At 29.7% G+C, this 16605-nt stretch overlaps 2 long non-coding RNA genes across 2 annotated transcripts; both read right to left on the bottom strand.

Moving 5' to 3' along the window:
* Positions 1-466: 466 nt before the first annotated feature.
* On the bottom strand, positions 467-1057 carry LOC128993870 (uncharacterized). Its single transcript, XR_008490843.1, has 2 exons — positions 759-1057; positions 467-587 (listed from the first exon to the last, which is right to left on the bottom strand). It is a non-coding gene; the product is annotated as an uncharacterized LOC128993870 (long non-coding RNA).
* A 13235-nt stretch (positions 1058-14292) lies between these two features.
* Positions 14293-16172, bottom strand: LOC128995952 (uncharacterized). The gene is made up of 2 exons (XR_008490996.1): positions 16082-16172; positions 14293-14540 (listed from the first exon to the last, which is right to left on the bottom strand). It is a non-coding gene; the product is annotated as an uncharacterized LOC128995952 (long non-coding RNA).
* Positions 16173-16605: the final 433 nt, after the last annotated feature.

The following is a 16605-nucleotide window of genomic DNA, read 5'->3' as shown; positions in this document are numbered from 1 at the left end:
GGTCTTACCGTGCCACCTACGGTAAAAAGTGGGTTTTACTTTATATTAGGTAAATAATGCCTTCTACTGTATTCAAAAGAAAAAAAAACTATTCAGCTGAAACGGTTGAGCAATTCAGTTTCATAGAACTTCAAGTTAATGAGATTACATTAAAATTACCAATAACAACAAAAATAATGTGAAAATTATTGTTCCAAATGTTTGAAAAACGAAGGAAAGTTACTATTTCAAATTATAAATAATAATAAATAATAATAAATCTAACCTTTCTGATAGTACATGACATTATAGCTTTTGTGCGCTCAAAGAAAAATTCACAATATTTTAATTGAAACCAAAGAGAGAATAATCAAATTATATTATTCATCAGTATTTCAAAATAAAATTGTTTTTCCTTTGTTACTACTTTTGTACCATATTGATTGTATTACTATTGTAAACTCAGGTTACTTAAAAAACTTCTTCCTTCAAAATCATGCTATTTATTAAAAAATTAAAAATCACTTCATCTTTACATCTCATTCTTCAATTTTATGGTACATTATAAATTTAGTAGTATTTAAGTTTTAATTCCAAATCGTGAACCCCTAAAATAAAAATAAAACATTAGTTAACTATAAAAATTAATCATTTAGTTCAACCTGTAAAAAAAGTTCAAAGTTTTAGTTTTAATAAAATCAGAAAAAATACTGTTTCAATTATACTAGTGTTATAGGATTTGCAAAAATCTATCTAATTATTACTGTTCTAAAACTTACCCTTAAAAGGGGGAACAAACACTAAAAACTTCACTTTAAAATTAACAAATCACTGTTACACACAAAACAACTAGACTGCATTATGGTCAGAAGCAAACAAGGACGGTTTGAGCAAGAAGTGCCTTTAAATAGGTGGTCAGTAGGTATCTCCTGATTGGCTTACAACTTGAATCTTCTAGAACATTCTGACCAATCAGAAGACACCTACCCTACATGATACTTGCAAATCCTGTACAAACTGAAATTTAAATGAAAACGGTTATTTTCTTGTTGAATTTAAGTACATTTTAAAATTGATCTGAATATTTGACTTTAAAATCATTATTTATTGGAATGACATTTTTTTTTTATTATTATTTACTACTACTTTGTCTTAAAACGGTAAACTTTGAGTAAATCAAGCAAGGGTTTGTTGGTTAGAGACAATCAATTAATTATTACTGTTGAAAAAAAAAACAGCATCTGAATTAAAGGAAAATACTCATAATATCGAGAAAAATAAAAACAATGAAGCTATAGGCCTAATAGTGGACAGTAATGTAGCTGAAAATGTGTTTAGTAATGGCTTACTATCCGACACATATTTAAGAATAGATCAACAGTTTGAAACTGCAGACGACCAAGGTATTTTGTTACATATAATGTAAAAACCATTACTTAAATTTCTGATTGTTGGCAGGACTGTTTCCGTCACAGGAACCGGAACCAAGCTAACGTTCTGGATGATTACCGGATATTGGCGTCGTAGGGGGAGGAGAGCTAATTCCCCCGTTAATAGTTTGCCCCTCTGTTGTTCAATCAACAAACCAAATTTTCGTTCTGCATAGGAATAAAACATTTTGACCAGAGGTACAAGTAAAGAAATATTTTTTATTACATTTCCATTTTCCAATCACGATATAAGATAACGGACATATTATTTGGTATAAATGAAGACTTAAAGCGTTGTTGCAGTAAAGGTGTAATAGTGTAGAATATTTCTGTTCAAAATGGTAAAAATATAAATTTATTACAATGTTAAGCAAATCAGTGTACGAAAAAATGTATATTCCATAACTTAAGCTCGATTTGTTTCATTCAAAATTGCGTATCATATAAAAAAGTATTCATTATAAATCCATTACTATTTACTTATCCAGAAAAATTAATTATTTCAAAGCAATTTAAACCATTCAAATTATGTTTTCAACTATTTCGTTACTCATAATTATGAGAACATTTTAATTAAAATTATTAAGATTCATTTTATTGCCATAGCTTTCTTAATATTTAACTTTTAAGCAAATTTCTCATTCATTCGTTTTTTTACGAGAATAAATGGATTAAATTAAAGGGCATTGATTGATATCCGGTTTTAACAGCTATTGCCCCGTTAAGAATTCATATAAATCGTAAATGATATGCTTTGTTTTTAACAGAGAGTTTGATTTAACCAAACGATTAATTACCTTTTAATGACGATGTTAAGTACTTGATAGGTAGTTTAACTAAAGCCGGATATAAAAAGCTATATTTATTTTCAGTGTCACAAATAACTACTGTTAAAAGCTAACCTCAAAGTTATTGAACTTGGTTATGCTGTAAAACCAAGAAAATACACATATTTCCACTTTTACACGGTTTACAAAATAATAGACTTGTTGGATGAATGTTGAATATTGTGAATATTGAATGTGTCTCACCAGAGGTGAATGTATCCAAACATTTGTTGTTTATTTTCCCAGTGGATTCGACCTCCTTGCAATACCCATAGAATACAAGTTATTTACACATTGCTTACCATGAATTCGATAAAAGAGCTAGATATACATAAACAAATATCCTGAACCGAGCAATGAAGTTATTCACTCATACCCGATAAAACCCTTGGCTTAAGTACATCAGTCAATTGGCCATTGACTTTCGTATTTTCTCAAATATAAGAACCAAGAAAATATGATTTCACTGAAGACTACGCTTGGAAGATAATCCACAAACCAATACGGTCAAAGTTCTTCTGAGAATGTTTTCTTAACAGATCTTGTTCAGGGATTGATTTCAAATGGCTTAATAGTGTCTTTCTCAAGATATTGAGAACTTTTAAAGCATACTTTTACTTTGGTGTTCAAGAGATTTTCCTGATGTCTTATTCTTACTGCGACTTAAAACGTTGGAGTTTTAAACAGTTTTTAATTTTTTTTCATATACTTTGGTAATAAGGTTAGGTATAGCTATCGCTTGAACGGCAGAGACTTTGTATTCTTCTTATTTATTTCCTTCGAGCTTAGGCTGTTATTTTTGCTTTGACACGTTTACAGTAGAAGATTCCATTTTCGTTTGATCGTTTTAAGAGATAATAGAAATTTCATATAGATGGCAAACGATGACTGCAAACACTAGCGTTTCTAATAAGTGCGGGGTAGTATTAAACTATATGGTTTAAAATTTACCTAGCTGACATAAAAAATTCACATTCTTACACCTTGATAGAAAAGTAAAAATTATATGTTTTAGACCCCGAAATTGCTCAACTGACATGAAGTGTTCCATTCTCTGACGTCAAGAACACACCAGCTTTGGTGTTTGTAATCAGCTGAGTAACATCTGTTTCCGCCTGTCAAAACAGGACTGCCAACACAATTTACTAATATTAATTTTTCTTGTTAGAGTTACATCAGAGCAGAAGGAAAGTATAAATGCTTGGTTGACTGTTATTAATTATCTTTCATTTCATATATTTGTTGTCACCAATTTAATGAACACTATGTGCTTCGATTTGGGTTATTAAATGACAGTCATAGAAGAATAAGGTGTAAATACTTAAAATAATTTTAAAAAATATTATAATTTTGTAATCCCTCAAAATCTGTATCAATATAAGTTATATTGAACATCAAATGTCAGGGAAGTGAAAACTGGACTACAACAGTGCTAAGTTGCCATTTTCTGACGATACAGAATGTGTTTAACAGTTTAAAAAATACAAGTTCATTTTTCAGAAACTGTAGTTTTTTAATGAATAACCTAACATAGTCTAAATCCTAAACAAAGCAATCGTATTTTGAAACGGATATAGTAATATAGCACAAAGACTTGCATTATTATCAACAAATATACATCTGGAAATATTTTAAAGAAAAAAAATCTCGTCATGCAGGTTGTGAACTTAAGGATTATTTGTGGACTATGATGGACGGAATGAACTCTAAACGTTTTATCTTGCATCGCTTTTTTTACATAGCCTGTTGAGTCCTATATTACAATTTGTCTGGAAATGAATTACAATAAACTAGGATACATTTTAAATAATTCTGTAGAATATTATAAGAGTACATTCTACACGTGTAAGTGACTTAAATTATTTTGTTTTACATTGAATACGTGATATTTGATTTCCCAAAACTCTACCCAAAAAGATCGTGCAGAAATTGAGTTTTCAAATACGTGCCTAAAGTTGTATATGACCTGTAGATGTGAAAGCCTAAGTAATTAAGTAAAAAATATGGCAAACTAAACATTATTATGTACCATAAAACATTAATTAAATACACCTAAATTTACAAACAACACCGTCCAATAAACTAGATAGCATATTTGCAAACAAAAACTATTTGAAGGTAGTTTTTCTTTTACCTAACAGATATGACTGAGTAAATTTAACACATTAGGGTCATTCATACTGTTGTAAACAATATGCGTTCACAAGATTATACTTTAAATATTATTCAGACTAACACTGCATATGAATATTAACCTACAAAAATGTTCTTGCATTTATGACAAGCATGAGGAAATCATGAACGTACACTTAAAAATAAAATTAATTCAAACCTTGTATTGGTAAGCTATTTTATAAACCTACATTTTAAGAGTTGACGGAAATGTCCCTGGACCACACAAGTACAACTCTTTTCCACACGTGTTCGGTTCAATGCATTGTTTTATATGCACAAACACGATCAAGCCCCTTTGTTTGCAGATAGGAAATCCAGGATCTGTTTGGCAACTTCCTTATCATGCGTAGCTGTGGAAAACAGAAAAAAGACTCACAGGTTCATAACCCCTCCTGTTTTACAACATGTACAATATAACAACGTTTTGCAATACTATTTTTTGCACGCTTTTACAACAATGAATAATAATTTATCATAAAAAAGCGTTCCACTAATTATATTTAAAATTGACAAAGTATTATTAAAACATAAGTAACAGTATATTGAACTGCCCTTAGATTATTTAGATAGATAGAACATAATAAAACAACGTAAGAAACTATATATTTATACCTATTTTCACTAATAAATGTATCTCTGCAAATTATTTTCTTAATCTCTATAAAAATATTGTTAAAAATATGTAGAGATTATAAGCAGAGGTAATACTATATACATGTTTGATAAGTTAATAATTTGTACAATATTTTCTGTCAAAGTAAGACAATTTATGTTGGCAGTCTTGTTTTGACAGACGGAAACAGATGTTACTCAGCTGATTACAAACACCGGAACTTGTGTTCTTGACGTCAGAGACGGAACACTATATCAGCTGAGTAATACAGGCTGTCAGTCAATATCCAAGTAAAATTATGACGGCAGCAATATACAGTTACTGAAAATCGTGATAGCCTGTATATTATAGTTTATAAATAATATACAAAATGTACGTAAATACTAACATAACGTTTTTAAATTGCCGTTGACATATGTATTATCATGTTCGTGAATATTATTAAAAAATCGTCTCTATTGTTGTTCTTTGGAAAAATATTTCCTTCAACTATTGCTTAACGTTGTGGTTACATATAATCTAATGAAGACATATCCCTCTATGTATTTTTGATGTTAAGTATCTTCTCTATATTATTTAATATCATTACGAAGATTTGTGAAATATGCAACTTCATTAGATTAATTTAAAGTTGAACAAATGTTCTTTATTTAAAAAAAAAAAAAACTTTATTCATCTTAGTTTATTGACAAGGATAGTTTATCATCAGAATGAACCCTAATTGCCTAACTTTAGCATTGCTATTTTTTGAAGCTGGAATGGTCTTATGCAAATAAAAAGGCATAGCAAATTTTATAACAGCAAATATGCATTACCCAGTTCAAAATATATACAAACAAAGGCAAATAACGACAATAGATCAGGTAGTCAATATACACGCTACTGTAGATGATATTTTAACCTTTACTTATATATAAACACTCAGCTAGACAACATATTATGTGTTGAAATGTTGTCTAATATGTATATAACTCTCTCAGTAACATGTCTAGGTACTAGAGAGGAGGACGATAATGGATTAAACCATTAGTTGACAGCAACTGTAGCCGTTACTATAGCCGTTACTGTAACCGTTACTGTAACCATTACTGTAGCCGTTACTGTAGCCGTTACTGTAGCCGTTACTGTAACCATTACTGTAACCGTTAATGTAGCCGTTGCTGTAACCGTTACTGTAAATATTACTGTAGCCGTTACTGTAGCCGTTTCTGTAACCGTTACTATAGCCATTACTGTAGCCGTTACTGTAACCGTTACTATAGCCATTACTGTAGCCGTTACTGTAACCGTTACTATAGACGTTACTGTAGCTGTTACTTAAATAAGCTTTACTTGTGTTTGTAGTTTGCAGTTTTACATCTTACATATTATTTGATTACAAATAGTAATAGTATTCTCAATATTAGATAATGAATGTATCTCTTAGTTTATAGTTATTGTTTTTAACGTTTCAATATAATATTTTCAATAGCAAATAAAGCTGTTTTTATCACTGCAATATAATAGTTTACATCGAAAAAAGTCTCTGATATTTGTTTATCAGTTAATACAATTGTTTAACCTTTTTAAAATGTTTTCCAAATTTAACACATTCTTTAACAAATGAGCTTATTACCATGCTTTAATCGGTTTCTGATTAACTTACTGGAAACACCCAAGGTTAATGGATTACGTGATGGGTTTCTAATAGCTTAGTTCATAATTGTTTTTAATCTGGTTAAAACTTGTCGTATGAATTTAAAAACGCTGTAATCCAGATATAATCATGTATAAACAACGACGATATCCAAACCTTGGGCGTAAGGATTGGCTATATGAAATAATAGTTCATTGCCTTCTAAATTAACTGTTTACTTAACTTAATGAATTTCCATGACCGGTACAGAAATTAGTTACAGTGTTCTGACAAAGAGGTACATAAAAGGATAGGAATACACAAAATATTTATAAATCGCTAACTTCTACCGTCACCTAAATAAATCTCTTAAAAACTAGGTTTATAAAAATGCAAATATACAAATTAATCAAAGAAAATCCAGCTTTCGGTTCGACAGCTCGACGGCTTCGATACTGTGATATTAATAGATTTAAGAGTAAATCTTCCAAATGTATCTGGTACCTGACCCCCTCTCTTAAGGGGGGGGGGAAGAAATTGCTGTTTTACTGGTGCTTTGTTGATGTATTTTTCTATCAACCTTCACCCCACACATCTACATCGAATAATTCAATGACTCAAGTTAATCTCTAATTGGTAAATTTATAATGAACAGTAGCTGTAATGTGCTGTGTATCCATTTAGCTACCCGTCAATGTCACTTGTATCCTCATCAAGAGGTTTTCAGACCCAGTATGAATCTTGTCCATACTCAATGTCATAAGCATTAGACAGCCAAAGCCATAAGGTATTACTCTGCAACGATAACATTATTGGGATGTGTCATCCTCAGGACTAGGATACATGTTAAGTCAATAGCAGCTGACATACTAGCTTTGTATCCATAGTACATACAGGATACTGTTTTCTGTAAAGATTATATGAAACAAAAATATAAAAACAATCACTAAAACGAGAAACAAAATGATGTATCAGGTAAGACATAGATGTTTATTCAAACATTTCAAGAAGATTTTTGGTAATATTTTTTGTTAAGATTAGTAAAATAATTATGTTTTCACCAAGTTTCTCGATTTAGAATTTGATCCAGTCCTCGGAAGAAAAAATTTAAGACTACAAGAAAAGTATAAGGAGCTAGCCTAAAAATTAGATAAAATAAATTGAAGCAATTGAGGCAAAAAACTATAAAATATTACGAAAATTATATTTATACAGGTTAATTTTTGTTTTAGTTTCACACATGTTATAACAAATAAAACCCATTTTCTTTCTGTAATAGTTCACGATTATTGATAACTGGACTTTAAAAATAAAGGATTTACCTTTGTCTGAAGACAAAACGACTGAATGAATAGTTGTTGCATTGTTTGATGCATTTGGAAAAAAAACCTAATTATTTCTTTACCAATATGAGAGTTTCAAAGTAAAGATTGTTTATATTGTAAAATCTAGTTGTGTATGTTACGTAAATGTAGAATGTATACCAGTATTTTACGCTTATTTATAGTGTTTTCAATACCATAAAATGAGATCGAAGAAGACGGGGGGAGGGGAAGTTTGGAGGTCCAGGAATTTGTAATACAAGAGCTGACAAAGGATGAGACTGAGACAGAGAAATACTGGCTCTCATTGTGTTCAGCTTACAACGGCTTTCTTTGGCTCATTCATCTTTTATGGAACTAAAAGTATGATTTTACAATGTCAAACTTAAAAATAATGGAATACTAGCAACAGAGCCCGTTGTGGCTAAACACAACGGTCTGTAGAAAAATAGTACATAATATATTATGCTTCCACAATTGCAAACTGTTAACAACAACATGTAAACAAATCAAGGAAATAACAATCAAAGATGGAAATAACAAACAAGGAAATTGTGAACAGTAATCAGCTGTTAAATTATTAACACATTTCCATGTGATCAGATGGTGCGGAAAAAATGGTAAGGGAATCGACCCATAGGGAAGGTGATATTCCGAAAGGGAATTAAATTTCCTACAAATTATACATATCTTGAAAATACTGTACTCAATATAGGCAGCCTAAACTTGGCTCAGGCATCCTAAGCTTAGCTACAAATAGAAACTTGAAACCCACGTTTTTAATGTATAATTGTATTTTAAAAGTTTCACCACAAATCTTTATGAAATCAAAATTTGATAGTTATTTGCAAATCAACACGGTTTAAGCTTTCCAACGAGACAAATATTGACAAGATCCAGTTGAACTGTCGATTTATTTTAACAAAAGTATCTCTAATTCAGTATTTGCTCACCACTATAAATTCGGAGGTTGCTTAAATTTTTTACAAATCATGTTTTATTGGTGGGAAATCGACCAAAGTTGAATGTGATATTCTGTAATGTAATTTCCTAAAAATTACTATTATGAATTTATTGAAAGTACTTAATAAAGGCAGTCCAAAGTTGCCTTCGAACAAAATTTTGAAAACCCCCGTTGTATATCTTATGGAAAACATGTTTTTCACCCTAAATACTAACAATAATAAACTTTTATAATTAATAAAAGTTAATTAATATTATTTATTACAGTATTTTATTATTTTATTGTTTATTATACAGTATTTTTTTTTTAAAACAGGGAGTGAGCTTTCCAACGACCAATTAATTAATAAAACCGGTCCTGTTAAACTTTGGATTTAGCTGAACAAGGATTGCTTTACTATTTTATACGAAGTAATTTCGATAATGGTAAAATATAATGCAACATTAAGTTAATTTTATTAGATTTGAAAATATATTACTGATATATTGAAGTTTCGTTAAAAACAAATTTGTATTCGTAAAACACATAATACATTACATATTTCATTATAACATCAGTGTAATAGTTCAGGAAAACAACGTACTGTGTTTAATTACAGTGCAATTTTAGCTTTAATATAGTCCATTGAACTTAGGAGTTTATGAACTATTAAAAGCTCATTAATAATTATCAGAGCAAATTTCCTTTGGACAAGTTTGCCTGATTGAAGAAACTAACAATTAACTTTTCGATTAAATACAGAATATATTTAAATTAGAAATGAAGTGTGTTAAAATAAGCATTAAAGTTTAATATTACGACTGATTTCATAAAACTGCACCAGATTTTAAAATTAGAAAAGTAAATAGATTGCAAACTAAATTACCAGATCTAAACTTTAAATCTAAATCAATATATAGTTAGTTATATACTGTATTATAAAACAATATAATAACATATTGTTATTAATAATATTGTTAATAATATTGTTAAAAATGAACATGTGTTAATTGCATTGAATAAAGCTATCCCATGGATTTAGCTAGCCCCTCCCATTACTTAATCCCATCATTAAAACCATTGTCATTATTATATGTATATTACGTAATTATATGGTGATAAATTTGGCAATTGTTACAAAATAAATAGCATGACCTACGATCATAGCCAAACACATGCTGTACCACAGTTTGGATCTATTACGCATTTGATATATAATTAAATAATTAAATTGATCAATTAAAAAACTCAAACATTTTGACAAAGTATTTGTGCCAAAAAGAAAATTAAAACCCCTTTATTCTTGTGCTGCTATTTAATTTTGCTTTAAAAAAAAAGAAACAGAAAACAAATTGTAAAAGATTTAGCAAACTATTTTAAAAAACGTTGTATATTATCAACTCCAAAAATAAATCGAGAAGAAAATTCATAGAGGTAGGATATACCTCAGTTTCCGTATCCTGCCAATATTTCTGGCTAGACTCCCTTGGGTAATTTAACATTGGTGCCTTACATCCAAGCTCTCTGGTACACAGAAATATTGTTAACTAGAAAAATATTTTATGCTTATAAAATATTTCGTTTTAAGATTCATAATAAAACAACGTAGTAAAAGAGGAAGGCAAATTAACATAACTAATTTGTCCTTTCGAAAGGAATATTCTAATTGTAACTACAGTTTTATGATTATTTTAATAGTTCTTTTAATTTACAAGGGGGAAAATGTTTAGGATTTTTCATTGGGGGCTATTATTCATCGTGATAATTGAATAAATGAGCAAAATTAACATTATGTTGAGTAAATCTTTCACAAAGCTATGAAAAGATTGTACAAATTAAATGTCAAATTCTTATCCAGGAAGTTATATATTTTTTATTGTTCCTAAGGTATTTTTCTTGTTTTCTAAAAGTGGTGTGTCAATCTTCAAAAGTTAGATAAATAATATAATGTTTAATGGTTGAAAAAATAATTTGTTATAAGGATATATATATTGCCCTTATTTAATATTCTCATTGGAGGATACAATTGCTTTATTTTTTTCATTAGGAAAGTTATTCCTAAAAATACATATCTGTGTACATGCCAGTTTATAATACAAAAAATATTAAAAGATACAAAACTGATAAACATGTTTGTACTATTGAGTAAATATAGTCATGAGATACAAATGATGTAGCACAAGTCAATATTGATATTGTTTTGACACATGTGTTATTCTATAGCCTGCGGTTCGATGGCACGTCACACATGTGCAATTCATGCAGTGAATGCATGATGCGGCTTACAAGCCATGCATACATTGCAGCTACCTACTTTCTAAAGTATTAATCGATCAGTAACTACAACACGTGGTATGGTTAACCAAACAGAGGATTATTATAACTCTTGAAAACCTTTCAAAAAGCTTAAACATATGTTTTATTTAGCTTGAAAACTTGGCTTTGAATCAAGTTTATATTTAACTCTCGAAATAACACTTTTTCCGACTCCGGAGTTTTTAAAAACAAAAAAATTGAGCTTATTAATCAAGATTGTAGTAAGGAAATTACTTAAATTTGCATAAACTTCGATTGATTGCGATTAAATATCGGGATTTTTGCATTGGAAGTAAAGACTGTAAACTTCCTCAAATAACTATTCTTTGAGCTGTAGAATTTAAGGCGTTGCCGGGGTTATAAAATAATCTTGAGTTCTATATTGACTGATTGATACCATAAAATAATGCCTATTGGGTCTGATGATTGGAGTGTCCATTTAAAATTGATCACCACCTACATCTTTTATATGTATTTGCCGTCTTGTGAGTCAAGAGTTTCCTAAGTGTAAATATTTCAAGTGATATTTTACCTATGTTTTGTCATTTCAGCGAAATCAATTTTGCCAAGAATCTTATCTTTGGGTGGGTCAAAGACAGGATCAAATGCTAGAACCCAAAATAAATTATTTTCTTTTGTCGCAATTATTATATTAAAAAGGCCCACAATTAATTTATTGATGAACGTAAACTGACGAAAGACTTTGGACCAAGAGTATAAAAAATTTCGTTGAGTTTATCTGTAAAATATTTTTGTTTAAACTTGTTGTAACGGAAGTATAGTACTAAAAAAATCGAGGTTTTCTTTGCTAGCAATATTTTCTCACCTCCCAACATCACAAACGGGACAAACATTTCTCTAGTTCAATGAGACGTACAACAAAGGAAATTGTTTATGACGTTGTGGCAGAACACGAAAATAATGGTGTCATGAAGAACAAAACTCGTACAAAAGTACCAAAGTCATCTTTTAACAGAAATTTCTAACACCAAATGATTTCAAAATATTCATTCAGGTTGGTTATCCTTTTGACCCTAGGTAGTTCTTAGTACGAATGTGGGTAAATTTTAAATTACTGTGGCTAACAAGAATGTCTGAGTCAATTATGTTAAACAATGTAGTTCTCAATTAATATTGTTTTTTCAGTTTAAAATAATTTACCAGCACGTATTGTAACAAAATACCAAATTGTTGGGATATTTTTAGAAAGTAATATATGGGATTTAAAGGAGGTCAAAAGAAAAAATTATAAAAATTACATTATAAACTGCATATTGAGGTTTAAGCGTTGGTAATAAAAGTAGAATATTTCATGGGTTGATAACCATTGAACATCTATTTCCAAATTCAGTATTATTTATAGGAATCTAATGTTTTAAAACATCTTACGTAACTAACTATCTATGTATGTACGCTCCTGTAGTAAAAAAAATCCTACACGATTTTTATTTGCAATATTTATTGTGAGAAAGGTAAAACTTGTCCTATGAGAGAATTTAAATTAGGGTGATGTGTCACATATATGCTAGGAGTAGGGATAGCAGGAGAAATAAAAACAAAGCATAGCGGTGTTACATTTCTCATACTAGTCTTATTAACTTTAAAGGGTTCTACAGAAAGATTTTTTTAAATTACAGCTGAAACATGATTAAGGAGGGTTGCGCAGCCTAGGACCTCATAATTTTAATATAATTTATATAATAATCATCACATACTGTTTTATAATTGTAAGGTATACAATAATATCATTTTTAATATGAACTATTTAAATTTATCGATCTAGATATTTTGAAAATCTCCGTAAATTTAAAAAAGTTTTCAATTTCAAACATGAGTAAAAAACCATCATTTGTGTAAATTATTAAGACTTCAATTTTGTTATTTAGTATACGTAGCTACTGCTCTACTACTGATTTCAAATCCTATTTGTATCTTTATAAAGTATTGTCATCGATTTGCATTAAAGATTACGAGTATTTGAAAACTGTTTTTTGCTGTTAATGCTGTGGTCTGTTAGACCACTGTGGCCGTATGAGTTTTTCTTCGTGCAAATATATCTTGTGTTCATTGTTTATATCTTGTGGTTCATCCGGTTCATCAACACATATGCATCAACGTATACTAAATATATTTGTCGTATAAAAGCGAGGTTTAAGGGCAGAATGTATGGTGAAAGGAAGAATACCAAGAACTATATGATGGGATCAGGTCCAGCACACATGACTCTTATGGGCATTGAAGAAGGAAGTGTTGCGCACAGAGACAGATGGAGGCACTGTGTTGCTGAGGAGGTGTTGCTGAGGTATAAACAAAACTCCCAAAATTTTCAATTATGTATTATGTACCTTACATAATATACTATCCCCTCTCGGGAATACTCTTCTTTTTCCAAAACAAACATGTGATGGTTGAAAAATTGTTGAAGTTTTTCATTTGTAAAGTTGATGCAAAGTTGTTCAAATCCATTGTACTGATAGGATTAAAATCGCAATGTTAACTGGTCACACGTACTTATGTATATGTATAAAAAAAACAATTATGTATAACAAATTTCAAGTCTTATTCTTTCAAGTTGTTAATTAGCTCCAAAGGTGTGTACCTTTGTTATAAAAATTATGAACTTTCGAAAAACGTGGTAAAAACCGTGCACAACCCTGTAGCACGTACCGCAACCAATATTTATCATAAAATAGTCCTGTCCATATTGAGGATCATAATGCTGCCTCTTCATCAACTTTCTGCGTGAGTCTTCTTTTTCTTCTAGCTACTCTAGCCTACTTCATGATACTTTCAGCTGCTTTATCATTTTCCCACAAACATTTATTTTTTATGTCATGAGTATACTATTTCCACTTTTGAAGTTACGCGGACTGAAAACTATCAGTCGCGATGTTTTCTTCCCTTTTCTTCAAAGGGCTTACTTCTGAAGAACATATATGAATGGTATACCATTTTAAAGAGAATTAAAAGGAGAATAACGATCAACAAAAAACAAAATTTCTGTAAATAAAAATCTAACTATGGATGTCCAAAAGGAAAAGGATCTGAATGTAGATATTTAAATGGCAGAACTACATCATACACACATGTATTATTAACTTATAAAGGTTCGTCTTCGGGATAGTTTCAACTTTCTTAAGGAGGGGCGGCGCAGCCTGGGGCAATATGCACCCAATGGCATGTAACATGTTGTCCGTGGCCCTCCCCACAGCCGTGGCAGCTGGCAATAGTGGCGCCACCAAGAGTACATTTGGCGCAATTCTGGTTGGCGGCGCAGTCGCAGCCTTTGGTGTCATTTTCGTGACTGCCGGCTACTAAACCTGGTAATAAAAATAGTAAAATATTTAAATACAAGACATAGTTATAATTTATTTTAACATAAATATACAACAAATAAATAAAAATAAAAATAACTTAAAAATGCAGCCTTTGTCATTATTTTTGTGACTACTCGGTTTACTAAACCTGTTAAGTCACATATTTAAATACCTAACATAAATATAAATGAGTATAACATAAATATTCTTGTGAATAAGTAAAAATAAACATAAACATTTAAAATGCCCCCCTTCTCATCATATTTTGTGATTAGCAGTCACCCTACATTGCCCTACTAAAACTGACAAATATTGCAATACAAAACATGAATATAAATAAGTCTAAGATAAATACACAACGAACAATAAAACAAAAGAAATGCAGCTATTGTCTTAACTTTTGTGACTCCCGGCCAATAAACGTGGTAGCTATAAAAACAGCCAAATATTTTAACACAAAACATAAATATAAATGGTTATAACATAAATATACAACAAGCAAGCAAACAAAAATTACCGGTCGCTAAAACTGGCATTATAAAACAGTCAAATGTATTAATTTATTTCTTTCTATCAACAGCTTTACTTTTTGACAATAATGCATTGATATGCCTCAGTTTTTCAACATATACAGTTTCTAATTTAAAATATTTTAAGTTTAAATATCCACCAAATATAGTAATAAATTGGTGTAGTGATAACAGAAAAGATTTTAAACGTGATAATGTCGAGGTACGCAGAAACTATATAACTTTATTTTATTTTAAATGACCTAAATAAATGCGATCAAATAGTAAATAATTTGATACCAAAGAGTAGTCAAGAGTTGTTAATACATTTTCCTTTATTATAAAGTAGTGCTAAAGCCTGTTTTTACATTTTAGGTTTTGTCATAACTTACTAATAATTTCTTATGTCATCAAGTTTAAACATTCTACTAAAGAGTGAAAATATTTCTGAAAGTCCATTTAATAAACTAATTAATTCAGATGGTCGACAGTATTTCTTAAGTGATTCTTTTAAGCTTAATTACTAACCTTATTTAGCTTACTATTTGGCTTAACCAGCTTACTCACTCAGATTGGTTACCTATCTTCGCTGCCTAACTTCACAAAATATTTTTAATATATTTTTTACAAAAAATAAAGTTTGAATTTTCCTGTGTTTGCAATGATATAAGTATTTTAATGCAAAAGTATTATAGCTTTGCTTGATGAAGTTAAACAACATGAACAATTTAATATATATAATTAACTTTAAAATTGTAAAATGGATTGAAGAAAGTAATCAAACACAAGACATAAGGTATAGGATTCCCATATTACTATTCAACAATTTGGCAATTTTATTTATAGGACCTAATAACCAGACTAAGCACAATAATAGTAGAATTTTGTCGGAAACATGATGAATTTAGTATTTTTTCCAAACAAAAATTTCTTAAAAAATGTAAAATAAATAGAAGTTTAACAACAAAACCCAACGTTATATACTGTATATATATATATATATATATATATATATCTAATTTTCATTATACTTACCCACAGCAGCAATGACGAGGCATAAAATGAAGCTAGTGTAGAAAGACATGGTTGAAATTGAAAGTTGTGTCTGAAAGAATGAGCTTTTATAACTACTCATTGATGGAAAATAAGGAAAGAGTTGGTAGTTCTATTCAATTAAATGTTGACATTAGCATTTTTGTTGCTATTCAACGTGTTCTTAAACCAACTTGAGACTTTCAAAGATATTGTAAAATACCCATACCACCTGCACCTGAACATACAATGTTCAATGTGATAATTTGTGGATCCCTTTGCAAATGAACTGAAACATAATACGCTGACACAGGTATTAAATTCGAACGCGATCTAACTCTCCAAATCCATTTTTATAAATCGATCGTATTTACTTAGTGGGTAAATAACTTCTGACAAAATAGGATGTTAGTTTATATGTGCTGTTGAGACCTAAATTCTTTAATAGAAATTGTAAAACCTTTACAATATCTCTAAATAACGCATTTTATTCATATTCCTAACGAAAAAAATGTTTCACTTTATAA

The sequence above is a fragment of the Macrosteles quadrilineatus genome, unplaced genomic scaffold (genome assembly GCF_028750875.1).
Source record: "Macrosteles quadrilineatus isolate MER2022 unplaced genomic scaffold, UCM_ALF_1.0 Scaffold_5__1_contigs__length_97177068, whole genome shotgun sequence".
Lineage (NCBI taxonomy): Eukaryota > Metazoa > Arthropoda > Insecta > Hemiptera > Cicadellidae > Macrosteles > Macrosteles quadrilineatus.
The sequence above is the reverse complement of the archived record's forward strand: the minus strand, read 5'-3'. Positions and strand labels throughout refer to the sequence as shown.